Source organism: Antechinus flavipes, chromosome 1 (genome assembly GCF_016432865.1).
Source record: "Antechinus flavipes isolate AdamAnt ecotype Samford, QLD, Australia chromosome 1, AdamAnt_v2, whole genome shotgun sequence".
Lineage (NCBI taxonomy): Eukaryota > Metazoa > Chordata > Mammalia > Dasyuromorphia > Dasyuridae > Antechinus > Antechinus flavipes.
In genome coordinates, this window is record NC_067398.1 from 678,006,461 (window position 1) to 678,033,835 (window position 27,375).

The following is a 27,375-nucleotide window of genomic DNA, read 5'->3' on the forward strand; positions in this document are numbered from 1 at the left end:
GTGCATATGGGGAAAATGAACCTTAAACATTTTTTATTCTACAATTTAAAAAAATCAAATAAAGTGGATATTTCCATATATTTAATAGGTTAGAAGAAGATTGCCACAGAAATTCAGATCTCTGTTATGTACAGCTTGCCTCTATTTTTAGCTACATAAATATAGAAATCAAGGACATTATCAGTGAGAATATCAGCAAGCATAATCACAAGTGATATTCAACAATAGATCACATCTTTACCATTTCAGAATAAAGTGAAAGATGTAGCAAATGTAAAGCCCACAGTTTTGATTATGAAAACAAATTGTTTCAAAAAATTTTGAACTCTTTTCTAAGAAGTCATCTCACTTCTATACATCAAGTTATTCTGAAAGCTTTAACAGAAAAATGATCCTTTTCAATGACCCATGGATCATAAACATCAGGTGAAACAAGGAATACAACAAGGAAATGATCATTTGCGCAAGGATTTTCTATTGTGAGAGAGTGAGATCTACAGTGAAGACCAAATTTCAGAGGGATTCCTCGTGGATGGTGAGGTCCCTTACTGGTACTGACTTCATCAAGCCCTGAAACATTGCAGAGACTTCTGGAGTGGTATCTTTCAAAGAAGTGTGTCCTGACCATCCACACAGCTATGACCAAGTCAAAGAATACCCACTGACCAGATTATAACATGAATTTGGTTGCTAATTTATAGAACTTGTCCATAAATATGTTTATCTGGAGACAGATCATATAGGAGGGTCCAGAGTTGGAGAGAAAGAAGGAAACAGGCTGGATTAGTCAAAGATCTTTTACAAATTTCCTATGAAGATAAAGATCCATCTTTTGAAGACCAAAATTTTACTAGTGTTTCTTCAGTATCTGGCCCTGAGATATTGAATGCAACTATCTCTAAAAAATAAAAATAAAAAAAACAACAACTCTTAAAGGAAGGTAGTGGAGAGGCACATTGTCAGTGTGCATGGTCTGCTGTGTATGAATCTGAAGAAGAGGAGTGAAACATCATTAAGGAGTTGCATAACTGGTAAAGATGGATTGGTCTTGTGGCAAAGATTAAGGATGACTAGTAGACAGCCAGAATGCTTATTGGTTCTCTCTTGTTGTCAGGAGGAAAAGAGGAATAACCCGGGATGGACCACCAGTGGTGAATTATAATAGTTCTGGCATTCCTCATGATAGCTCTGGCAGATAGAGGTTAAATGACTTCACAAGGACACTTGGTTAATGAATGTCTGAAGGAGGATTTGAACTCAAGTCTTTCCTAACTCCAGATTCACGGTACAATTTGGTTGTCTCTATGGCAGATTGCCGCAGAAATTACGGAAGATCATGCACAAGAATTGTATATGTCCCATAGGATGGAAGATACAGTTTTCATAATTGGAAAATAAACTTGCAAATCAATAAAATCAGAGATCCATTTAAATATATTACTAAGTGAAGGCCAAGAGCAAATTAGCTTTTTTTTCCAGTCTATTAAATTCCAACATCTTTTCTAGACAATTTTTATTTAATTTAATTTGATTACCAGAAGATTAAGAATGAATGAGATAAGGTCTATAAACTGTCTGGCGAAAAACATTATACTTCTATGGAGTAGATTTGAATAGTTCATTATCCCCAGTCTTCTAGTTTAGTCTGATCTGCTTTTTATTTCAACCTAAACTTGTTGGATATTTCATTTATTTATTTTTAATTAATTAATTTTTAATACACATTGCTTTATGAAACATGTTGGAGAGAAAAAACAGAACAAAAGGGAAAAACCAGGAGAGAAAAAAAACAAAAAAGAGAAGTGAATATAACATATGTTGATTTACATTCAATCTCCACAGTTCTTTTTCTGGATGCAAATGGAATTTTCTTCCTTTTTTTTAAATTAAAGCTTTTTATTTACAAAACATATGCATGGGTAATTTTTCAATATTGACACTTGTAAACCCTTGTGTTCCAAATTTTTCCCTCCTTCCCCCCATCCTCTCCCTTAGATGGCAGGTAATCCAATACATGTTAAAGATGCTAAAATATATGTTAAATTCAATATATATATATACATATTCATACAGTTATTTTGCTGCTTAGAAAAATTGGATCAAGAAGGAAAAAAAAAACAGAAAGAAAACAGAATGCAAGCAAACAACAACAAAAACAGTGAGAATGCTATGTTGTGGTCCACACTCACTTCTTCCAGTGCTCTCTCTGGGTGTAGATGGCTCTCTTCATCACAAGATTATTGGAATTTATCTTAATCATCTCATCGTTGGAAAGAGCCATATCAGGGACTTTTTTTTTCTCCTGAGGCAACTGAGAAGTTGTGACTTGCCCATAATCACATAGCTAGGAAGTGTTAAGTGTCTGAAACCAAATTTGAACTCAAGTCCTCCTGATTTCAGGGCTGGTGCTCTATCCACTGTACCACCTAGCTGCCCCTCAGGGACTTCTTTATATGGGGAATTTAACTTTAATGTTCATTGTAGGATTATAAATTTAGAGCTGGAATCTCATTAAACTCAAACTCCTTATTTTACAGATGAAGAAACTAATATTATTAGTAAATGTCTGGGGCAGGTTTTGAATCCAAGTCTTCATGACTCTGAAGCAGGATTGTTCTCTACAATGCTGTGCTGCCTCTCAATCCTAAACACATTTTACAAAAAAAAGCAGAATTAGGGAAAAGATGGATGGGATATGCCCTTACTAGATAGATTGAATACGATGGGAAAAGGGACATGAGAGCAGCAAATGAGCACAAGTGCATGGCTTTTGGTGCTCTAAGAGAATGCCCTTTTCTGCTTTCACTTTGGTTACTGCTGCCACTTCAGAGCAGATTGTACTGTCTTACCTTCCCATTACCATTGGTGAAATTCTTATTCATCCTTTAAAGTCTAGAATTAAACAAGATCCTTGGGATATCCTCTGATCAGAGCAGAGGACATCAAGTTAATTGCCTCCATTAGACTGGACGTTTCCATCATGGTCATTTCAGTTGTGCCTGTGAGTAATCATTTTGAGGTGCTGACACTTTACTGAAAGAGATAAAATGGAATTTCCCAAAATCCCGCTATGTCTTACTAGAGCTTTTCCTAAATATGGAAACTTGTTTCTGAGTGTAATTATAGAATTGTCTCCTCTAGAAATTTCTTCAAGGCTCATATTGTATTTGCATGGAGATTTGATTAAGCAATTGAAATTTAATAGTATAAGAAGGAGAGGCAGAATGATGCACTGAAAAAACTACTGATTCTAGAGCTAAAATATCTGGTTTCAAATTCCACCAGACACTTGCTATCTGTTCAACTCTGGCAAATCACTTAACTTCCTTTGGCCTCAGTTTCCCCTTATGTAAAACGATGGGGTGGAGATGCTATTGTGAAAGCAACATAGTGTTTCAATTATCTTCAGAAGATTGAAGTTCAGTAGGATCTGATGATTAGTGGAACTTATTAGACTTCTGGTTCAAGATATTAGTTATTTGTCAAGACTAAATAGCCCACATGTGTCTCTACTGGGACTGTATCCCAAAAAGGGAAAAGGACCCACTGTGCAAAAATATTTGTAGGAGCCCTTTTGGTAGTGGCAAGGAACTAGAAAATGAGTGGCTGCTTATCAGTTGGAGAATGGCTGAATAAGTTATGGTATGTGAATGTTATGGAATATTATTGTTCTGTAAGAAAGGATGAACAGAATAAGTTCAGAAAGGCCTGGAGAAACTCACATGAACTGATGCTGAGTGAAGTGAGTAGAACTAAGAGATTATATGATGATCAATTCTAATGGACTTGGCTCTTTTCAACTCAAAAGTGAGATGATCCAGGCCAGTTGCAATGGTCTTATGATAGAAAGAGCCAGCTACACCCAGAGAGAGGATTATAGAGACTAAATTTAAATCACAACATAGTATTTTCATTTTTTTGTTGTTGTTTGCTTGCTTTTTGTTTTCTTTCTCATTTTTTCCCCTTTTTGATCTGATTTTTCTTGTGTAGCATGATAATTGTGGAAACATGTATAGAAGGATTACACATATTTAACATATATTGGATTGCTTGCCACCTAGGGGTGGGGGGGAGTGAGGGAGAAAAAAATTTGGAATCCAAGTTTTAGCAATGGTGAATGTTGAAAATTATATATGCATATGTTTTGAAAATAAAAGCTTAAAAAAAACCAAATAGCCCACCTGCAAAGAAACATACTTATACCAATTTCTACATACACTAGAAGGTATAAGAAAAGATTGATAATTTTTTTTGTCATATGACTATATACAATTGACTTTTTTCTCCTAATTTTTATTTGGATTTTTATAATTTGTAATATTTTTATTTTATCCTGGAGTCCTTAAAGCCCTATGCTACTGATTATGATTTCATATTGCAAATGTATTTTTGATTTGTTTTCTCTTTCTATTTGATTAACACTTTGTTCCTGATTTATAACTTTAATGAAAATCTTTATTTATGGTGTTCAGTTATTTTCAGTCATGTCTGACTCTTTGTGACCCCATTTAAGCTTTCTTGGCAAAAATACTGAAGTGGCTTGCCATTTCCTTCTCCAAAATCTTTGTAGCATGAGATAATTTTTAGAACTTTTTGGAATTATCTCTATAGAAGTATGTATATCTCAGACTTTTGGCTTCTAGTTAGGACATTTTGTTGACAGGTAGCACAGTGGATAGAGTAATGAGTTTGGAGTCAGGAAATCATGAGTTCAAATCCTATCAGATACTACTGTGACCGTGGGCAAGCCATTTAACCTCTTTCATCTTTAGTTTCCCTATTTGTAAAATTAGGATAATAGCAGTGCTTACCTTAAAGGTGTTCTGTGATAAGATGTGAGGTAATTTGCAATAATTAAAGCACAATGTTAGTGCTAATTTCTATTATTAATGAATTTTTAAATATTAAGAAACTATTCTTTGAACAAGTTTGGTACTATTACGATAGTAGTATAATATCCATAGTAACCACTATAAATATGTTTTAAAGTAAATCTGATCAGTAAACACAATGCATAGTGACTATGATCCTACAATATTGTGAGATATTTCATACTATAGTTTCATTATTGATGTTGTCTGGTTAAGAGCAAATTTAATAGACTTATAATAAGTGTCTTTTCTATATAGAACCCTGTCCTTGATGCTGTGTAATATGTAAAGTTTAGATAAGCCTGAAACAAAGATATTATATAGTAGTGATGAGAGAACTTTGTTTTTTTTTTTTTTTTCAGAAATCCTTTGGACATTATTCTCTGATTAAATCAGCAAAGCTTATAACTTCTTAACTAGTTTTGATGATAAGTTTTATTCTTTAAAAAGGGCTAAAAGGGAAGAATAACTTCCCAGGGTAGAAATAATGAGAACTCTAAAATGAAGTGGCCACTTCTTCCTTTAGCTTGTGATAAAGGAGGAAAAAAATCCAAATATAGTGTGACATGCTCTTTAAATTTTGGGAAAAAAAGATTTTGAAGATTTTGGAGGAAAGATGGGTAGGATCTTATGGATTAAAATTCTACAGGGAAAGCTTAGTAAAGGTAAGAGATGTTCAGAAGTGAAATTCTGGGTACAGAGGGAAATGATTCTAAATATGAAGAAAAATCAAATTTGTCTGAAGAGACTCATATGGAAACACAGATTTTATAAAGAAATATAGAAAAGATTGAAGTAAAAACAGATAGTAGAGATGAATAAGAGCATGGCAGGTTATTGCTGTTGTTCAGTTGCTTCATTCATGCCTGACTGTTCATGATTCCATTTGGGGTTTTCTTGACAAAGATATTGGAGTGGTTTGCCATTTCCTTCTCTAGCTCACTTTACAGATGAGAAAACTGAGGCAAACAGGGATAAATGACTTGCCTAGAATCACACAGTTAGTATGTGACTGAGGACAGATTTAAACTCAGAAAGATGAGTCTTGATTCCAGGTCTGGCACTGCACCATCTAACTGATAGGGTCTTTTTTTTTTTTTTTTTTTAAATTTTTTATTTAATAATTACATTATATTGACACTCATTTCTGTTCCGATTTTTTTTCCCCTCCCTCCCTCCACCCCCTCCCCTAGATGGCAAGCAGTTCTTTATATGTTGGATATGTTGCAGTATATCCTAGATACAATATATGTTTGCAGAACCGAACAGTTCTCTTGTTGCGTAGGGAGAATTGGATTCAGAAGGTATAAATAATCCGGGAAGAAAAACAAAAATGCAGATAGTTCACATTCGTTTCCCAGTGTTCTTTCTTTGGGTGTAGCTGCTTTTGTCCGTCATTTATCAATTGAAACTCAGGTCTCTTTGTCAAAGAAATCCACTTCCATCAAAATATGTCCTCATACAATATCGTTGTCGAAGTGTATAATGATCTCCTGGTTCTGCTCATTTCACTTAGCATCAGTTCATGTAGGTCTCTCCAAGCCTCTCTGTATTCATCCTGCTGGTCATTTCTTACAGAACAATAATATTCCATAACATTCATATACCACAATTTACCCAGCCATTCTCCAATTGATGGGCATCCATTCATTTTCCAGTTTCTAGCCACTACAAACAGGGCTGCTACAAACATTTTGGCACATACAGGTCCCTTTCCCTTCTTTAGTATTTCTTTGGGATATAAGCCCAATAGAAACACTGCTGGATCAAAGGATATGCACATTTTGATAATTTTTTTTTGTCATATGACTATATACAATTGACTTTTTTCTCCTAATTTTTATTTGGACTTTTATAATTTGTAATATTTTTATTTTATCCTGGAGTCCTTAAAGCCCTATGCTACTGATTATGATTTCATATTGCAAATGTATTTTTGATTTGTTTTCTCTTTCTATTTGATTAACACTTTGTTCCTGATTTATAACTTTAATGAAAATCTTTATTTATGGTGTTCAGTTATTTTCAGTCATGTCTGACTCTTTGTGACCCCATTTAAGCTTTCTTGGCAAAAATACTGAAGTGGCTTGCCATTTCCTTCTCCAAAATCTTTGTAGCATGAGATAATTTTTAGAACTTTTTGGAATTATCTCTATAGAAGTATGTATATCTCAGACTTTTGGCTTCTAGTTAGGACATTTTGTTGACAGGTGATAGAGTAATGAGTTTGGAGTCAGGAAATCATGAGTTCAAATCCTATCAGATACTTACTACTGTGACCGTGGGCAAGCCATTTAACCTCTTTCATCTTTAGTTTCCCTATTTGTAAAATTAGGATAATAGCAGTGCTTACCTTAAAGGTGTTCTGTGATAAGATGTGAGGTAATTTGCAATAATTAAAGCACAATGTTAGTGCTAATTTCTATTATTAATGAATTTTTAAATATTAAGAAACTATTCTTTGAACAAGTTTGGTACTATTACGATAGTAGTATAATATCCATAGTAACCACTATAAATATGTTTTAAAGTAAATCTGATCAGTAAACACAATGCATAGTGACTATGATCCTACAATATTGTGAGATATTTCATACTATAGTTTCATTATTGATGTTGTCTGGTTAAGAGCAAATTTAATAGACTTATAATAAGTGTCTTTTCTATATAGAACCCTGTCCTTGATGCTGTGTAATATGTAAAGTTTAGATAAGCCTGAAACAAAGATATTATATAGTAGTGATGAGAGAACTTTGTTTTTTTTTTTTTTTTTCAGAAATCCTTTGGACATTATTCTCTGATTAAATCAGCAAAGCTTATAACTTCTTAACTAGTTTTGATGATAAGTTTTATTCTTTAAAAAGGGCTAAAAGGGAAGAATAACTTCCCAGGGTAGAAATAATGAGAACTCTAAAATGAAGTGGCCACTTCTTCCTTTAGCTTGTGATAAAGGAGGAAAAAAATCCAAATATAGTGTGACATGCTCTTTAAATTTTGGGAAAAAAAGATTTTGAAGATTTTGGAGGAAAGATGGGTAGGATCTTATGGATTAAAATTCTACAGGGAAAGCTTAGTAAAGGTAAGAGATGTTCAGAAGTGAAATTCTGGGTACAGAGGGAAATGATTCTAAATATGAAGAAAAATCGAATTTGTCTGAAGAGACTCATATGGAAACACAGATTTTATAAAGAAATATAGAAAAGATTGAAGTAAAAACAGATAATAGAGATGAATAAGAGCATGGCAAGTTATTGCTGTTGTTCAGTTGCTTCATTCATGCCTGACTGTTCATGATTCCATTTGGGGTTTTCTTGACAAAGATATTGGAGTGGTTTGCCATTTCCTTCTCTAGCTCACTTTACAGATGAGAAAACTGAGGCAAACAGGGATAAATGACTTGCCTAGAATCACACAGTTAGTATGTGACTGAGGACAGATTTAAACTCAGAAAGATGAGTCTTGATTCCAGGTCTGGCACTGCACCATCTAACTGATAGGGTCTTATAGAAAACAGTATCAGGAATGCTAAAGCTAGAATAAAGTAAGGCTAATGGAGACATTTTTTAGTGTATTATTTTCTTCAGTTACCTTTTTTTTAGATGCTTTTGCAACTGGCCAATTTTTTTGTTCATTGCATTCTTTTCCCATTTTTCCCATTCCTTCTTGCCAATGATCTCATTTCATTTCCCCATTTTCTTCTAACTCTCTTTTAAGATCCTTTATGCAATCTTCTAAGAAAGCTTTGTGAAGTGGAGACCAGCTCATGTTTCTCATTGAGGCTTCTTTTGGAGTTGCTTTGCCTTTAGGAACCTCAGCATTTGAGGTCTGTTCTCTCTCTCCATAAAAGCTGTCTATGGTGAGAGGTTTTTGTTTTTGTTTTTTTTATTCATTTTTTAAAGGCTTGAAATCTGTTCAATGCAGAGTGACAGCTGCTTTAATTTGCCCTGGGGCAGTTTTGCTGATTGATTTCTGGTGCTGGGTAATTATGGCTAGGTTGGGTGTTCTTCCAGGGCTCAGTAGTTTACAATTTGCCTTTAGTAGCAAATCTACCAAACCACCTGCTTGCAAACCAGGACAGAGACTCACAGATTTCCAGGTGCATGGAACTATAATGCTCTGACTTGCTGCCCCAGCTCCTTGCCCCATTTCTCTGTGCTGCAGTCTGAGCTCTGTAGACTGTCCTCCTGCCCGATTGAAACAGACCTGTTCTGAAGTTTTTCCAAGCTATCTTTTTCTGGAAATGTGTTGTATTCCAAAGATTTGTGGATTCTTTGACTTCAAAACCAGTTTAGAGGCTTAATCTGCTATTGGTTTGAGAGAAGGTTAGAGGAGGTTACAGAATCATGTCTGCTCTCCGCCATCTTGGCTAATGAAGAAATTTAAGGTAAACAAAATGTTTTCCCCCTAAAAGGGAAAAGGGAGAAAACAGAACCAGTGCAGAAATAGGACCTCTACTTGGCATGGATGGCACAATGATAATTGACAATAGAGAAGAGAAATGGCTCAATTTTTAATTTCCTTCTTTTTTCTCTGCCAAGGAGAATGACTTTTGCCCTGGAATTGGCAGGAAAAACTGCTTAATAGGGAGTTGATACTCAACCAAAGTATGAGATAGTAAAAGAGTGTCCAGGACAATGTATGGATTACTTGGGTTAAGCAATAATTTTTATCTTGTCTTCTTCTTTTTTTTTTTTTTTTTGAAACAGCATTGGTCTGCTATTCAAAGTATCTTTTACTCTGGGCATTACTATGGTTATTGCTTTTCCCCTGTCCTTTAGTAGATTCAAAGTCTCCTGGAATCCAGGAACTACACCTTCCAGTTCAACTATCATTATGGTTCAGGTTCTTTCTGGGCCAGGAAAACTTCAACTAGCAGTAGTTATTCTGAGGTTCCTCCCTGAGCTGCAGAGATTAATTCTAAGCGAGGGTAACTTCATATACTGAAAATGTTATTGATGATTGTTAAACTTATAATCAAAATGGAAATTTAAAAGTCAATAGACTTAAGTATGAGGCCAATTTTTAAAATCCAAGTGCAGAAAGGGGAGAATCCTGGGAAGACAGAAGCTCTTCAGATTTCCTCCACAAACAAAACAAAATTTTACCTTATGGTGAACATAGACTGTTGAAAAAAATAATACTTGGGGCAGTACAGAGATCCTTCTGGGACAACCTAAGAAGACCTGAAGAAAGACCCCAGGATCAGAGTTGAACCAGTGTGAAGTTTAAACTTTCAAGCTAGCTCTGCAGAAACAGCAAGTGGGGAACCTGGAGCTAGCTGGGTTTGGAGGGAGTCTCAGACAGACCGACAGGAACTTTCACCTCCCAGATAGTATGGAGAGTCAGGGATTTGACTTTAAGAAGAATAAAGGGAACCTCAACTGATTAGGAATGTCAGATTCAGCTGTGCTGCAGAGATACAGCCTTGAATGAGAAAGAACCAGCATACCCAGTAAATGCAGAGGCAATGGGTCACACAAGTTGCTAGCTGTGGGCATTTGCAGGAGGATGGAGTTTTTTGTTTGGGGTTCCAGGTCAAAAGGGAAAACTGAAGTGAAACTATAGGCACCCTCAATCCAAGATTAGAGTTGCTTGCACTAATAGTTCTCATTTAAAAAAGTGAACAGGCAAAGAAGAAAGAACACAACCATCTAAATTTACTATGGAAATAGGGAAGACTGAGATTCATCTTCAGAAAAGGACACTGAAGTAAAGAAAGAAAGCCTCTTCTACCTCAAAGAGTAATGTTAGATGGTTCCCTACCCAGAAAGAATTTATAGAAGAATTCAAAAAAGACTTCAAAATTCAAATGGGAGAGATTGAGGAAAAATAAATAAACAAAAAAGAACCATCCAAGAAAAACAAGAAGATTATGAAAAGAAGTTAACCAACTAGAAGAGGAGATACAGAGTATTAAAGAAGGAAACACTTTAAAAATTAGAATTGGGCAAAGGAAAGTCACTGAAGGTATGAGTCCAAGCAATAACAAAACAAAATATAAAGAAAAAATAGAATAGAATGTGAAACATCTTATAAGAAAAACAACACATCTGGAGAACAGACCAAGAAGAGAAAATATAAGAATAATTGGACTATCTGAAAGTTATGATCAGAAGAAGAATCTTGACATAATAATGCAAGAAATAATAAAAAAAATTGTCCTGGAATGATAGAATACAAGGGGAAAGGAGAAGTATGAAAAAATCCACTGATTCCCACTTCAAAGAGATCCTACAAGGAAAACCCATAGAAATATTAATTTTGAGACCCCCCAGATCAAAGAGAAAATTCTATAAAAACAAACAAATAAACAGAACAATCCAAATATGTTGGGGCTACAATTAAAATTATAAAATTATTTATATTGTACCTTTCTATCTTACATATTACATTGTATTGCACATTGTATCATATTGTGTTGTATAGAAATATTAGATATTTCTATATTCTATATTGACCTTTTCTACCACCCTGTTTTTCAGGGCCAAAATATAATTCTTAAATAATTCTCTCTGAAGATTCATAGTGGTTATATACAGAGCCAGGATTCCCCAGTCCCCAGGATTGAACACGGAATAGATCTGGGGTTAAAAGGGAAACTCTTAGTAGCAAGTAAATGCCCCAACCTACCCCATGAGTCTGAGAGTAGTTGTATGTATGTTCTGGGTGGAAAGAGGTGTTGTATTATATGAATTAATCCTTAACCTCACCTCAGCCAAAACCCTTATATCTGAACTCAATAGAAATTTAACATATAAGATCCAACATCAAAGATTAATTTCAAGGGACTTAATAAGGACAAATTGTTTATGTTTTTTTAACTTGGAAATTTGAACCATATGTTTAAGATTCACATCAGTAATTGAGTAGCTCAAAAGAAAGATTGGGGCAGAGTTGAGTATGATCTGACTCTAAAAAGCAAAACAGTCTAGGAAAAGGTAAAAATATTAATTATGCAACATAAATGAGATGCAGAGAAAGAACCAACCCAGAGGCGTTAGATGGAGAAGGAGGGCTTATCGTTCTGAAAACTCACTCACATCAGGAATGGGTTAAATAGGGAACAATACACACACACACACACACACATTTCCTCTCTATCATAGAGTATGGCAACCTCCAAAATCTATAAAGAAATAAGGGGGGAGGGAACAGGATAAGGTGGGGTATCCATTTATTTATTTGTTTATTATATCTTATATTATAAATATTTTATTTATTATGTTTATTTATACCTATTTATTTATCATATGCAAGGATAATTTTTTTCAACATTAACCCTTGCAAAACCTTCTGTTCCAAAATTTCCCCTCCATTTCCCCACCCCCCTCCTCTAGCTGGCAGGTAGTCCAATACATGTTAAATATGTTAAAATATATATTAAATCCAATATATGCATACATATTTATACAGTTCTCCTGCTGCACAAGAAAAATCGTATCAAGAAGGAAGAAAAAAACTGAGAAAGAAAACAAAAATGCAAGCAAACAATAACAGAAAGAGTGAAAAAGCTATGTTGTTGTCCACACTCACTTCCCATAGTCCTCTCTCTAGGTGTAGATGGCTTTCTTCATTACTGAACAGTGCAGTCCTTTTAAACATATTTTCATATTTGCTATGTTGTACAAGAAAAATAAAACAAAAAGAAAAATTATATATGGTGTTTAAATATATATATATATATATAAATAATTTATACCAGTACTTAACTATAGCATATTTGGGGACTTGGGGAGATGGAGGATGTATGAAGGGGAAAAAAGGAATAAAAGTGTTCACAGTAGAGAAGAAAAGAATAATCTCTAAGGAAACAAAGAAAAGATGGACAGTCATGAATGTAAAATCTCTTCTATTATTACATATGCTTTCTTGAAACAGAAATTTATTGTATATATTTTGAATCCTCCCTGATGTTCTGCTGGGCACATGACAATTAAAAAAAATTTTTCCTTTTCTGTCTTTCTTTTTCTATGTTTCCTATTCTATTTTTTCTTATTTTGCATTTAGTTTTAAATAAAAAAATCCAAGTGCAGGATTTTACAAATTCAGGATGGGGAAGACCTGATTAGGCAAGATTGCATGGCAAAGCTAATGTGATCTTAGGTTACCTTGAGAGAGGCATAGGGTACAGAATGAAAGAGAGCATGACTAGTGGATAGTGAATTAGTCTTAGAGTCAGAAAGACCTTTATTTATAAATGGTTGTACTAGATGATCAGAGCTGGAGAAGTTAAATTGGGGCCAATTTACCCAAGTTTACATCTGGTCTCTTCTTCCTTTTGCCAATTGATGATTATCAACATTTTAATCGTTTATGCAAAACAAAGTAATATAGTCCAACTTGATACATCCTGGTTGTGTGACTAAGTCACTTAACCTTTTAATAACCCAGGCAATTATCCAAGACTATAAGCTGTATAACAGATGCCAGCTTACATTCTTAGAAGGCATTCCTTCACTAGCAGTTCCCTATACCAGCAAACCCACAGATATGTCTCCTCCTTTGTCATTAAAATGTCAAGAATTTAGACAGTGAAACTCTTGCTGTTCTCTTTTCTTGTAAATATATTAAGTGAATAGGTCTCTCAAGAGAAGATGAGTTAAGGGAAGATGCTAATATTCTTACCACTAATGGCTCTAATAAAGCTGATGATTAGATAAAGAATAGGTAATGTATCTTCCATATAGTCAGCTCTATGCCCCAGGATTTTCTACTTCTGAGATGTGTATTACTAATAATGGAGCAATTGCCAGCTGAGATTTATTCAAGCACCTCTCAGCAAAGGGTTTTGGCTGAGGTGAGGTTAAGGATTAATTCATATAATACAACACCTCTTTCCACCCAGAACATACATACAACTACTCTCAGACTCATGGGGTAGGTTGAGGCATTTACTTGCTACTAGGAGTTTCCCTTTTAATCCCAGATCTATTCCGTGTTCAATCCTGGGGACTGGGGAATCCTGGCTCTGTATATAACCACTATGAATCTTCAGAGAGAATTATTTAAGAATTATATTTTGGCCCTGAAAAACAGGGTGGTAGAAAAGGTCAATATAGAATATAGAAATATCTAATATTTCTATACAACACAATATGATACAATGTGCAATACAATGTAATATGTAAGATAGAAAGGTACAATATAAATAAACTATTTTTGTTGTTGTTTGATTGTTTCAGTCATGACCAACTCTTCATGACACTATTTGGGTTTTTTTTCTTTTTTGGTAAAGATACTGGCATGGCTTGTCATTTCCTTCTCTAACTCCATTTACAGATAAGGAAACAGAGGAAAACAGGGTTAAGTGACTTGCCCAGGGTCTCGCAGTTAATAAATATGGCCTCAGGGCCATATCTGAAGTCACCTCTTCTTGACTCTGGCCCTATCCACTGTACCACCTAGATGCCCAGCAAATAAAAGGTAGTAAATTATAAATACTTCTATATCTTCCTGAGAGGTTAAAACATCAAACTTAGAACAAAAATCCTAAAACATCAAAATGTGGATTATTTTATGGGATTATTGAATCAGGAGTTCACATTGACATCAACTTCTCATTGTCTCTGAATAATTCCCCCAAGATCCATGTTTCTTGATCTAGCTCTTCGGCTTGTCTACAGTAATCTTTTGCAAGTAGGGTAGAATTTCACAGCATTCCTGATATCAGTCAGCTCTGTCGAGAGGTCCAAGAGCTTTGATACGTCCATCTCAATGCTGATGTTCTGGAAAAGGAACACAAAATGGAAGCTGTACCTAAGAGTCCAAGACCCAGGCTCAGGATTACCCAATTCTACTTCTGTGTTGCACCTGCTATGGATTACAGCCACTATGTTTCGAAGGTTAAGGAAGGGCAGTTCCTCTGCCAATCCCTCATAAAAAGCCCAGATGAAGAGTGCTTTTTGTTCTACATTCTGGGAAGGTGAAAATAGAAAGAAACCATCTCTGAAGAATAGTCCCAAACTCTACACAAGTGTCAGATGGGGATGATAGATTAAGAAACATGGATCTTGGGGGAATTATTCAGAAGCAGTGAGAAGTTAATGTGAGTGTATTTTTTTTTCATAGATAAAAAAGCTTGCTGTTCTCATAGATGAAGGTGAGAAGGGAATACAAGTGAAAAATCTTTTCAGGATTGAGTATTCAGTATTCAATACAAACTGGCTCATGAGAGTTGATGGTTACATTTTCAGTTAATTGATGTCTTGGAAACTAGTAAATACTTGAAAACAGGGACTAGATTTATTGATTGTTGAGATTTATAATAATTAGATTAAACTTAAAAGTGTGTCTTGTTCATATGTTTATTTTTGGAATGCTGGTTGTTAAATGTTTACTAGCATTCCTCACATATGGTACAGGATTTAAGTTTCCTTAGAAATGGCCAGGGCACAGACTTGGCATTCCATGGAGTGAGTTCTAGCCAGTCCAAAGGGCCTAACATTTATTTCCCATTACACAGGCATTGACTTTTAAAAGAGCAATATGAGTCAAAATAAACTTGGACTACTCAGAGAAAAGTTCAAATAATGGCCTAATAGAGATCAAAAACTGAAACCTGATCAATTATATATGATAATGAGTTTAATTGTTGCCTCTGCAAATGAATCTGAGGTTTCTCTGTCTCTGTCTCTCTCTCTCATATATATATATATATATATATATATATATATATATATATATATATATATATATATATATCTGACCTTTGTCTCTCTCCTGATCTTTATTTACAATTATCAACTTGAAGACAGGGAATGATTCACTTTTGTCTTTGTGTCTTTAGTGAATGGTGTATATTAGGAGATTAATAAATTGTTTATTGACTTCCACTTATATGGCTGATAAGCATCTCAAACTCAATGAAACCAAAATGGAACTCAACATCTTTTCTCTTATATATTCTAACCCACTTCCCCAAATTTCCCTATTTCTGTCAAGGGTACAATTATTCTTCTATTTCATTTAAGTTTACAACCTTGGAACCATTATTAATCTCTCCCTCTCCCTGATAAAATTAACTCCAAGTCTTGACAATTTTAGATCTACAACATTTCTCTTGTCCTTCCCACCCCCCATTTACAAGGCCACCACCCAAATCTAGACTCTCATTACCTGCATTTTTGCAATGACTTCCTGACTGATTTCTTTTCTTTTAAGCTCTACCCTTCCCAATCCATCATCCCATGGTGAAAACACATCTGACTGGGACATTTTATTAGTCAAGAAACTGCAGTGCTTCCCTGTTACCCCTAGGGTATGATACAAACTCTTGAATATTTTATTTAAATCAGTTGTTATTCTGGCTCCAGTCTCACTTCCTAGACTTATTTCTATTCCTTCCTTTCATGCACTTGATATTTCAGTCAACTAACTGTTGTTGTTTATCCCATTTGTCAATCCATTTCCCACTTCTGAGTCTTTACAAAGGTTATTTCCCAGATCTGGAGCATGCTCCTTCATTATCTCCCCTCTTAGAGTGCTAAACTTCATTTAAAACTCAAATTAATTGTCACTTCTTAGCAGAAGCCTAACCTCATCTTCCTGGTCATTAGCATTCTCTGCCTCCTCACATTTTCTTTTTCTTACTTATGTCTGTAAATGTCCTATCCATGTCCTATCCCAATATAGACACGTTGAGGGCAGGGACTTTATATTTTTAGTTTTGTCTTTGTATTCCCAGTGTTCAGTAAAGTGCTTGGAGCAAAGTACATTCTTAATATTTTTTTGCATTGAATTTTTGAATTGGCCAAATATAAATGGGAATTCAGGCACTCTAATATATGAATAGTATAAACACAAGAAGAGACAATTAAAAGGAGACAAGTAAGAGAAAGAATGATGAGTGGGATTGAATGGAGGAGAAATGATAGTAAAGGACAGAAATGAGGGAATAGGATCTCTATAGCAACTAATCAAGTGTGTGTGTGTGTGTGTGTGTGTGTGTGTTAGTGGGTGTATGTAAGAGGAAGCAAACCACCAGGGATTTCTCACCAGGATAAGATTTACCTGGACTATTCCAGGAGCAGAAGCAGGAATGGGAAAGAGGAAATGTTTCTTTGCCAAGAGTGAGAAATCAGACGAAGAGACTGGTAAATAGTCTTTACTTGGCTTGGTTATATTGGCCCTTTTGAAGATGGACTCCCAGATGTAGCTGGGCTTAGGCAGTTAAACAAATGTTAGAATTTTATATGACTATTCCAAAAATCTAAGGGAGGAGTCAATATGTAACTCTGGGGATTGGACCTTCGCCCAAGTTTCTCCCCCAATTTCGTCATAGGAGCATAGGATCAACTTGGCAAACATTTATTAAGTCAACAAACATTTATTAACTATCTACTGTGTTTTAGGCACAAGGCTAAATGCTGGGGATACAAAAAGGCAAAAAACATCTCTCAAAGAGCCCATAGTCCCAATAGGGGAGATAATATAAACAAATGTATCCAGACAAGATATATACAGGATAAATGGATGGTTTCAGAGGGAAGGCACTGAGATTAAGGAGGACTGAGAATGGTTTCATGGAGGAAGCCACAGAATCCAGGAGTTTGGAATAAGGAAGGAGAGCTTTGTAGGCATGGGGGAAGCCAGAGAAGATGTTCTGTCAGGAGGTGGAGTGTCTCATGAGAGAAACAGCAAGGTGGCCAATGTCACTGGCATGCATAATGTGTGAGGGTGAGCCCTTTCTTTAAGAAGACTGGAGAGCTAAGAAGGGGTCAGGTTAAGAAGAAGGTTAAAGGTAAAAACTGGATTTTATATCTGATCTTGGATGTAACAGAGAGCCACTACACTTAATTGAATTGTGGGGAGCAGTGACATAATTAGACCTGTACTTAACACGATTGCTTTGGTATCTGAGCTGGAAGATGGGCAAGAATGAGGAGAGATTTGAAGAAGAGAGACCCATAAACTGGCTATTGTAATGATCTTGCTCCAGGGCAGTGTTAGAGGGAAGAAAATGAGGGATGATTTGGATTTAGAAATAATGGGTCTAGATGTGGTAACTGATTGGATATGGGGGTGAGAGAGTAAGGATTCAAGAAGGGCACTTAGTTTTTGAACCTATAATGTGAGGATGATGATGTCCTAGATAATAATAAGGAAGTTAGGAAGAGGGGAGGAAATGACAGGAAAAGATAATTACCAATTTCCTATTGGACATCTTGAAGTGGATGTCTATGAGACTCAAAATGTCTAGTTGAAGATATGAATGATGGAGATGTGATCAAGAGAAAAGTTAGGGCTGAACAAATAGTTCCATCTGTATGAATAGATATGTCTCTGTCTCTCTCTGTTTCTGATGATTGAATCCATGGAAACTCAGGCAATTACCCAATCAAATAATGCAGAGGGAAAAGAGATCCCAGGATAGTTACCTGGGTGGGGAAGGACACAAATTAGTCAGCACAAACAGGACAATTCAGTAGAGGAGACTGAAAATGATTGGTTATACAGTTGAGAGGAGAAGCAGGAGAGAGTAATGTCATTTTTCTCCCATCACTCCTTCCTCCTGTCTCAGTTGTCTTCCTCTCCCTGATCCTTTTCCCTCCCTCCTCTCTTCCTCCTTCCCTCCCTTCCCCCCATCCCCGTCTCTGCCTCTGTCTCTCTCTCTCTCTGTCTGTCTCTTTCTGTCTCTGTCTCTCTGTCTCTCTCTTCCCCAACCATTTTGAATTGTCTCTGTCTCTGTCTCTTTGTCTTTCTGTCTCTCTCTCTCTGTCTGGCTCTCTCTCTCTCTGCTTCTGTATCTCTCTCTCTCTGTCTCTGCCTCTGTATCTGTCTCTCTCTGTCTCTGTCTTTCTGTCTCTGTCTCTCATATTCTTTCACTCTCCCTCTTGCTCTCTCTGTCTCCGTCACTGTCTCTGTCTCTGTCTTTGTCTTTCTATCTCTCTTTCTCTGTCTCTCTCTATCTCTGTCTCTCTGTCTCTGTCTCTCTGTCTCTGCCTCTGTATCTGTCTCTCTCTGTCTCTGTCTTTCTCTCTCAGTCTCTCATATTCTTTCACTCTCACTCTTGCTCTCTCTGTCTCCGTCACTGTCTCTGTCTCTGTCTTTGTCTTTCTATCTCTCTTTCTCTGTCTCTCTCTATCTCTGTCTCTCTGTCTCTGTCTCTCTGTCTCTGCCTCTGTATCTGTATCTCTCTGTCTCTGTCTTTCTCTCTCAGTCTCTCATATTCTTTCACTCTCCCTCTTGCTCTCTCTGTCTCCGTCACTGTCTCTGCCTCTGTGTCTTTATCTCTGCCTCTGTCTCTTTCGGTCTCTATCTGACTGTCTCTGTATCGGTCTGTCTGTCTGTCTCTGCCTCCCTTTTTGCCCTCTCACCCCAGCTGGGGTATGTTTGGTTGTAACTGGTTGACCCATCCCACTGCTTAGGGCTCCCAAGAGGCTGCAGTCCTTCAAGAAGACACACGAGGGCAGCAGACACATAGAAGTGGCAGCCTAACAGACATTGCCGGAGGCTGCCCAATAAAGTCCAGCTAGGTTAAGAAGGAAGCAAAAAGCCCATTTCCATTTCCTTAGAAGCTCCTGCTCATGGTCTCATTGTAGCTCATCCCCGATAGGCAAAGACAGCTAGCAAGTACAGGGATAGGGAATGAGGGTCCCCATTGTTGTTTGTATGCTCTGAGTATAACAGAAGTACACTAGTTTGGGAGATTTACCAACGGGGAGGTTCTTTATACAACACAGTTGTTCCCAACAAGTGATTTTAAATTCAGTTTCACAAATATTAATTAAACATCTGCTGAATGCAGAGCAATGAATTAGACATTTTTGTGGATAAAGGTGCAAATACAAAGTTTAGCTACAATTGTTCCCTTGAGAGCTCTTATAAGGGAACAAGAAGCAATACAGATGAGGTACTATCTTTAACACAGACATTAAGTCTAATGTCCATTTTTGCATTGCAGTAATGCAAGTGGTTACAGTCAGGAAGACCTGAATTCAGAGTCATCCTCAGATACCTACTGGCTGTGTGATCCTGCATAAGTCATTTATCTTCTATTAGCCTCACTTTCCACAACTTTAAAATGTGAATAATAATATTATATAACCCTCAGGATTGTCATCAACATCAAATGAGATAGCTGTAATATAATGCCCGACACAAAATAGACTTTAAATAAATGGTGGTTCCTTCCTTCTTTTTCTCCTTCCTTCCTTCCTTCCTTCCTTCCTTCTTTCCTTCCTTCTTTCCTTCTTTCCTTCCTTCCTTCCTTCCTTCCTTCCTTCCTTCCTTCCTTCCTTCCTTCCTTCCTTCCTTCCTTCTTTCCTTCTTCCTTTCTTTCTTCCTTCTTTCCTTCTTTTTCCCCCTTTTGCCTAGGCCTTCTAGATATTCTCTTTTGGTGACCTCATCAGCTTCCATGTATTCAAGAATCATCTATATCTACAGCCTTCTTATCTTTCCTGAGCATATACATCTTTACTATTCCTTCCTTCCTTCCTTCCTTCCTTCCTTCCTTCCTTCCTTCCTTCCTTCCTTCCTTCCTTCCTTCCTTCCTTTCTTCCTTCCTTCATCCCTCCCCCCTCCTTTCCCTCTTTCCTATTTTATAGTTCTTTGAGGTTGATAGCATCAATTATTACTTCCATTTTAAGATAAGGAAGCTGAAAACCACAGTGTTGAGGTGATTTTGCCTTATAAGGAAGTGTCAATGGCAGTATTTGAACCCTGGTCCTAAGTCACTAAATCGAGTGCTGCACTTGCATTAGAAAAGTACAAATGAAGAATTATCACGAGGCAAAAAGAACATTGGCAACTGGGAAGATAAGGAAAGGCTTCCTGGACATTTCTGAGTCTTGAAGGATGATACACGTCTAGACATAAGAAATTCTCTAGAGTAGAGCAGAGTGTGTTTAGGATAGGGAATGGAGAACAGGAGAGTAAGGGTTTGACAATATTACAAAAGTAGGTAGCACCACATGGTGGAAAGACTTAATGGATTTTTGTTGTTGTTCTGTAGTTTCAGTCTTGTCTGATTCTTTGTGACTCTATTTGGGGATTTTTTGACAAAGATACTGGAGCCATTTGCCTTCCTTCCCCAGGTCATTTTACAGATGAGGAAACTGAGGCAAACAAGGTTAAGTGACTTGCCCAGGGTCACACAGCTACGAATTGTCTGAGGCTGGACTTGAACTCAGGAAGATGAGGGTTCCTGACTCTAGACCAGACACTATGGCGCCATCTAGCCACTGTAAGACTAGGTAGGGGTTCAAATTTGACTTGCCAAAAATGACTTGTCATATGAAGGATTTCTAAAAGAGAGAAACTATATCATATGTGATTATATCATAACTAGCAGAGTCCCCTCTGCAGCATTCCCAATGAGTGATCCTCCAGCTTCTGCGTGAGCACCTTCAGAATGAGCCTCAGGAAGATGAATGTGGCCCTGGGTGAATGGAAGTGGAAGGGAGGAGAAGGCAAAAGTAGGGGATGGCTGGCAGAGCTTCCTCCTGGGCTTGCTGGTCACCCAGAGGGCCCAGACATGTCTGGAGGCAGCTTACATGACACCTGTGACCATTCCCCAGTGGCTGTGTCCAAAATTGAGCCCCTTTGCCCCTCAGATAATGGAGGCATAAAACTCATTCGGAAGATCTGGCTTTCAATCCCAGATCCTGGTGGACAAGCAGGCAGCCCAGGTCCGGAGCTAACCGGTCCCAAAGCCCAGGACTTAAGAATGTGAGAAGATAGGGCAGCTAAATGGCAGTGTGGATAGAACTACAGAACCAGGAAGACCTGAATGCCCTCAGACACGAGACATTCACTAGCTGTGTCACCCTGAGCAAGTCACTAACCCAATTGCCTTGCCAATAAAAAAAAAAGGATTGTGAAAAGGCTAATTGCTCTTCTGGTCATAGAAGTTGGTTCTTCTAGGGAGAAACATCCTAGGAAACCCAGAAACCCCTGCAATAGATCCAGTCAAATTTACAGTTATTCATTCAATGAACAATTCATTGATCAGGGTCATCCATTCATTCATGGTTCAGCAAAGGTCTTCTTTGGGGCATCCTGGTGAATGTAGTGTTGAGAGCTCTGAACGCAGAATCAGTACCCCGAGTTCAAGTTCTGTCTCTGATGCTTACTAACTGGGTGGGAGAGCCACTTCCCCTCCCTGAGACTCAATTTCCTCATCCATAAAGTAGGGATGTTGATACTTAATACCTGCATTACATCACAGGATGTGTGTGTGCGCGTGTGTATAACTAGCCCTTTGTTAACTTCGAAGTCTATAGAAAGGAGAGCTCTTGCTGGGACTACTTTGGGCAAGGCCTTATGGGCATAGGGTTGGGAGGGGGACTGTGGTCACCAGGGGCTTCTGAGAACCAGGAGAAGGTGGGGCGGGGGCCCCGAGAGGAGGAGGATACAGAAAGAAGCGATCAAGGGCTCCTGGGAACATGGACTGGCCAGGAGCTCAAGGCTCACCTGCCAATCCCTTCATTTTATGGATCAATTTACAGAAATGGATTAAGGGGCTTGCTCTGGGGTACACAGGGAGTCTGGGATTGATCTCCTGATATCCAATCCTCCCTGTTTGCAGTGCCCCCCAGTGCGGCCCTGGGAGTGAGCATTTCTGTGCAGCCAGGAGGGAGGAAGGCCCTGATCCGGGGGCACGGGGCCACAGCACTGTTGGGAGGGGAGGAAGGAGACATGAAATGACTTACTCAAGTTCACACTGCCATTATATGTTAAAGGTGGGGCTTGACTTGGGGTTCTGTGACTCTCTGGCTGGTTCTTTTTCTACTGAATCACACAGCCTCTCGTAACATCCCATAGTACGTCTTTTATTCAAGGCATTTACAAAGTCTTTATGCAGCTTTAGGCTTTAATGACAACACTTTAAAAGCTTTATGGTTAAAGGAGAGAAAACAGTACTAAGATTTTTGGGACACTGTATAAAGTTCCGTGTTGGGCTGTTCCAGAGAGATATATTAGCAGCTAAATGGAATGAGGAAGATGAGTCTTCCTGATTTAAAATCTGACTTCTTATTAGTGTTTTTTTTTTTTTTTTTTAAATTCTGGACAAGTTACTTAATCCTGTCTGCCTCAGTTTCCTCATTTGTAAAATAAGCTGGAGAAGGAAATGGCAAACTGCCCCAATATTTTTGCCAAGAAAATCCCCAATGGGGTCTCAGAGTCAGATAAGACTGAACAACAACAATTAGTCCTGGTTTACTTATCGGGAAACTGAGATTTAGAGCGGAGATGTTCAGGGACTTACCCTGTATCACACAAAGATGCCCGAGTCAGGTGTTCATGACCCTAAGTTCTGTACTCTATCCACTGTGCCTAAGTGTGCATGTTCTGGGGGAGCATTCCCATTGGCCCCCCTTTTGTTCTACTCACAGTGCTTGGTGCTAGATCAAAGTTTATTTCCTTCCCCTTTCTATCCTCAACAGCTGAATGGAGTGGTGTAGAGTAAGCATTATTATACCCATTTATCCGATGAGAAAAACCAAGGTTCAGAGTGAAAGAATGACTTGCCTGTTGTCACCCAGCTAAGTGACAGAGCAGATGTGGCCAGCCAGATGGATTACATACAGACTGAATCTGTCCTTGTCCTACTCCTGAATTCCCTGTGTTCCACGGGGAGTCAGCCTTTCAGTTACTGCCTCCCTTCCATATATAGGGAGATTTTTTTCCTCCCTTGCCCTTCCCCCCAGCTCTCCACCTACTACCTCAGCCAGCCCAATGTTTCCTTGGTCACACGGTGGATTTACCTCTTCTATTGACCCAGGCCAAGGGGAGACAATAGAGCTTACTCTCAGAGGAACAATGCGGGCAGCTCAGTTACTAATTCAGTGTTTGAGAAGGGTTTCGGCCTTCTCAGGGAGCAGAGGCAGAGGCGGGCTCCCCTTCTCTCTGGATGAGGAGCTCACCGTCCACCGATGCTCCTTCAGCTCTCCAGCACACCCTGAAAACCTTGGTACCTCCCCAGTGCTCCTTTCTGTTTGGGGGTGGGGCCGGGCAGGGAGGGGATAGCTGTGATTTAATTAGGATGGGCAGTCCTCCTGTGGAAAACCCCTTTACCAACAGCAGATGGGTAATACCTTGAACCCTATGGTCTTAGAGACTTGTCCTAACTGTCTCTAGGAGCTGAAGTGAGTAGCCTAAGGTCTCCCTACTAGTATGTGTATAACCCAGGTCTTTGACTCCAAAGCCAATTCTTGTTTTTTTTTTTTTAATTAAAGCATTTTATTTTTCAAAACATATGGATGAATAATTCTTCAACATTAACCCTTGCAAAACCTTGTGTTCCAATTTCCCCCCTTTTCCCCCATCCCTTCCCCTAGATGGCAAGTAGTCCAATACATGTTAAACATGGTAGAAATATATATTAAATCCAATATATTTATACAATTATCATGCTGCACAAGAAAAATCAAATCAAATTGGAAAAAAATGAGAAAGAAAATAAAATGCAAGCAAACAACACAAAAAGAGTAAAAATGTTGTGTTGTAACAAAGCCTTGATTCAATATGTCATGGTGAGAGACTGATGAGTGCTCTGGGTATTATTGGTCTGGACATCTTCCAAAAATCAAGTGTGTATCTTGAGTGAAATTTTATTGAATAAATTTTTCAAATAATATTGTATCTTATAATTATCTGCATTTATGTCTTATTCCCTATAAGAGTAGGAGTTGCATGAAGACAAAGACCTAAATTTTATTTTTTTTAACTTTTATTTTTAAAAGGTACACATAGATAATTTTCAGCATTCACCCTTGCAGAACCTTGTGTTCCAAATTTTTTACTCCCTCCCTTCCCCTAGACAGCAAGTAATCCAATATATGCTAAATATATGCAATTCTTCTATACATATTTCCACAATTACCTTGCTGCACAAGAAAAATCTGATCAAAATGAAAAAAAAGGGAAAAAGAAAACAAAATGCAAGCAAACAATAACAAAAAAGTGAAAATACTTTGATCCACACTCAGTCCCTATAATTCTCTCTCTGGATGCAGATGGCTCTCTTCTTCACAAGACCATTGGAACTGGCCTGAATCACCTCACCACCGAAAAAAACCACAGGCCCTAATTTTTTTTCCCCCTGAGGCAATTGGGTTAAATGACTTGCCCAGGGTCACACAGCTAGGATGTGTTAAGTGTCTTGAGATCAGATCTGAACTCAGGTCCTCCTGACTTCAGGGCTGGTGCTCTATCCACTGCGCCACCTAGCTGCCCCACAAGCCTAAGTTAAAAAAAAATATTATCACCTAAACTTTTCTCTCCCCCAATACTGCTAAGGCAATATTTTGAACATTGTCAATACTAAATAAATGTTGTATGAATGAGTGACATTAAGGTTGATGTGTGGAGGAGAGAGAGAGAGAGGTTTATTTTAAAAAAGGAGAATGAATAGAATAATAATTATTCCAATGGAATGATTCTCAGCTTTATTATTGTTGTTATTTCTTTTTTGTTTTGCTGAAGCAATTGGAATTAAGTGACTTGCCCAGGATCACAGAGCTAGGAAGTGTTACATGTCTGAGGCCGAATTTGAATTCAGGTCCTCCTGACTTCAGGGCTGGTGCTCTATCCACTGGGCCACCTAGCTGCCCCCAATGGAATGATTCTCAAGGAATGGAAATTGAGTTAATACAATTGAAGGAAAATGTCATTCTGGACATTGTACATTTAGTCATAGGATTATGTTGGAAGGAACATTGGAGGTCATCGACTCCAACTTCTCCTCATCCCATCCCCTCATCCCCCCTTAATTTATGGATGAGAAAACTGAGGCACATGGTTAGGAAATCACTGAGGCAAGATTTGAACTAGTCTTTCTGAGCTAGATTTCTAACCTCTAGGCCACTTAGCTGCCGCCCAATTCATGTTAAACAAGAACAGATTATTTTTTTCTTGTCTGCTGTTTTGAGTTTTTAGACCACGAAAGCCTTCAAGGCTCCTTTTCACATGAATTGTTGTCTAGCCAGGTCCCTCTGTCCTTTAATGTGTGATATTGGTTTTTTGATGTCAAGTGTTTAATAAATTCCATCTTATTAGATTGGACTTATTCTAGCCTAGTGACATGTTTTTAAACCAAGAATCTCTCATCTCATGAATTATCTGTCCCTCACAGTTTTGTATTCTCTGCTAACTCAGTAAGTCTTCATCCAAATAACTGATAAAAATGTCCAGTGGTTCTGGTCTATCAGATAGAACCTTGGAACCCACCTTTTGAGGTCTCCTTCCAGATGAACATCAATCCATTATCATCACTTTTGGAGTCTGGTCATTCACCCATTTATGATCCTGCCTAACTATCCTTCTCTCAGGATGACTTGAGACATTTTGTCAAATGCTTTTTTGAAATGTGGAAATCCCACATACTCTGAGGCAATGCAGTTTAGTGGAAATAGCATTGGACACAGAGTAAGAAGATCTGAATTTGAGTCTTATCTAACTACACAACTGAGTCTCCAAAGAGAAAAGATCTCAGAATGACTCCAAGTCAACTTTTAAGTCAACTTCTCTTCGAGGGAACTAGCCAGGTTCTGGCCAATATATGTTTAAAACTTCTTCAGACTCTGTAGTCTAGAGACCTCTGTTTCTGGGCCTGGTCTCATTGCCTCTGCTTATCTGGAAGTTCATCATCCAGTTTGATAAAGAAAAAAAATGTGGATCTGTGTAACTATGATGGGGACTTGACCATTTATCCTTTTCTCCAATAGATGGTCAAGGAAAATAAGCCAGAGGGCCAAGAGAAAGCCAGTGAGCCATGGGAAAAAGTGAAGAATTCTCCTCTAAGCCCAGCCCAGAAAGTATGGATTCCTATAGCCTGGCAGGGGATTAGGCTTCCCCTGTAGAAAACACTTGATACCCCCGGGTATGAATTCAACCCTTGGCTTGCTGTTTGCCAGGCCTGGCTCTTTCCGCCTTGGGGAAGGAGGGGCAGAACATGTCCATGAGAGAAGGCTCGAAACTAGTGAGGGGAACTGGTGAGACTGACGTGGACCCGAGGCAGACCCCATTAACCCTACTAAGTTTTGGGAAAAAAAAGGCTGAGACATCTTCCTAATGCAGTGAATGGACTGGACAGAGCATCTATCCAGAAGCCACCAGTGGCTCTTGGTGCCTATTTTGCTAGAATGCCTTCTCTCAGGTAAGGGCCGGGGAAGGGGGAAGGGAGAGCAGGCTGTGCCTTTGCATCCAGGACAGGGGCAAGGCAAGGCACAAGTTTCCTGTTCAGTGAGATGTCTTTTTGGACAGGAGTGTCATGCATGGAGTAGAGGGATGATTAAGGTGAACATTACCTGAAGCCTATGGGAAAGTATTCTGGGTTGTGGGATCAGAGCAAAAAGAGTCACGGAACATAGAACATTGGAACTGAAAAGGATCTTAGAACATAGAATAGGAGTTTAGATGGAATGTCAGATTTGGGAAGGGTCTTAGAACATAGAACATATGAGTTTGGATGACCCTTAAACGAAGGAATTTCAGATCTGGCAAGAGTCTTAGAACATAGATTATCAAAGCTGTGAGGGGTCTTAAAGCATGGAATGTTATG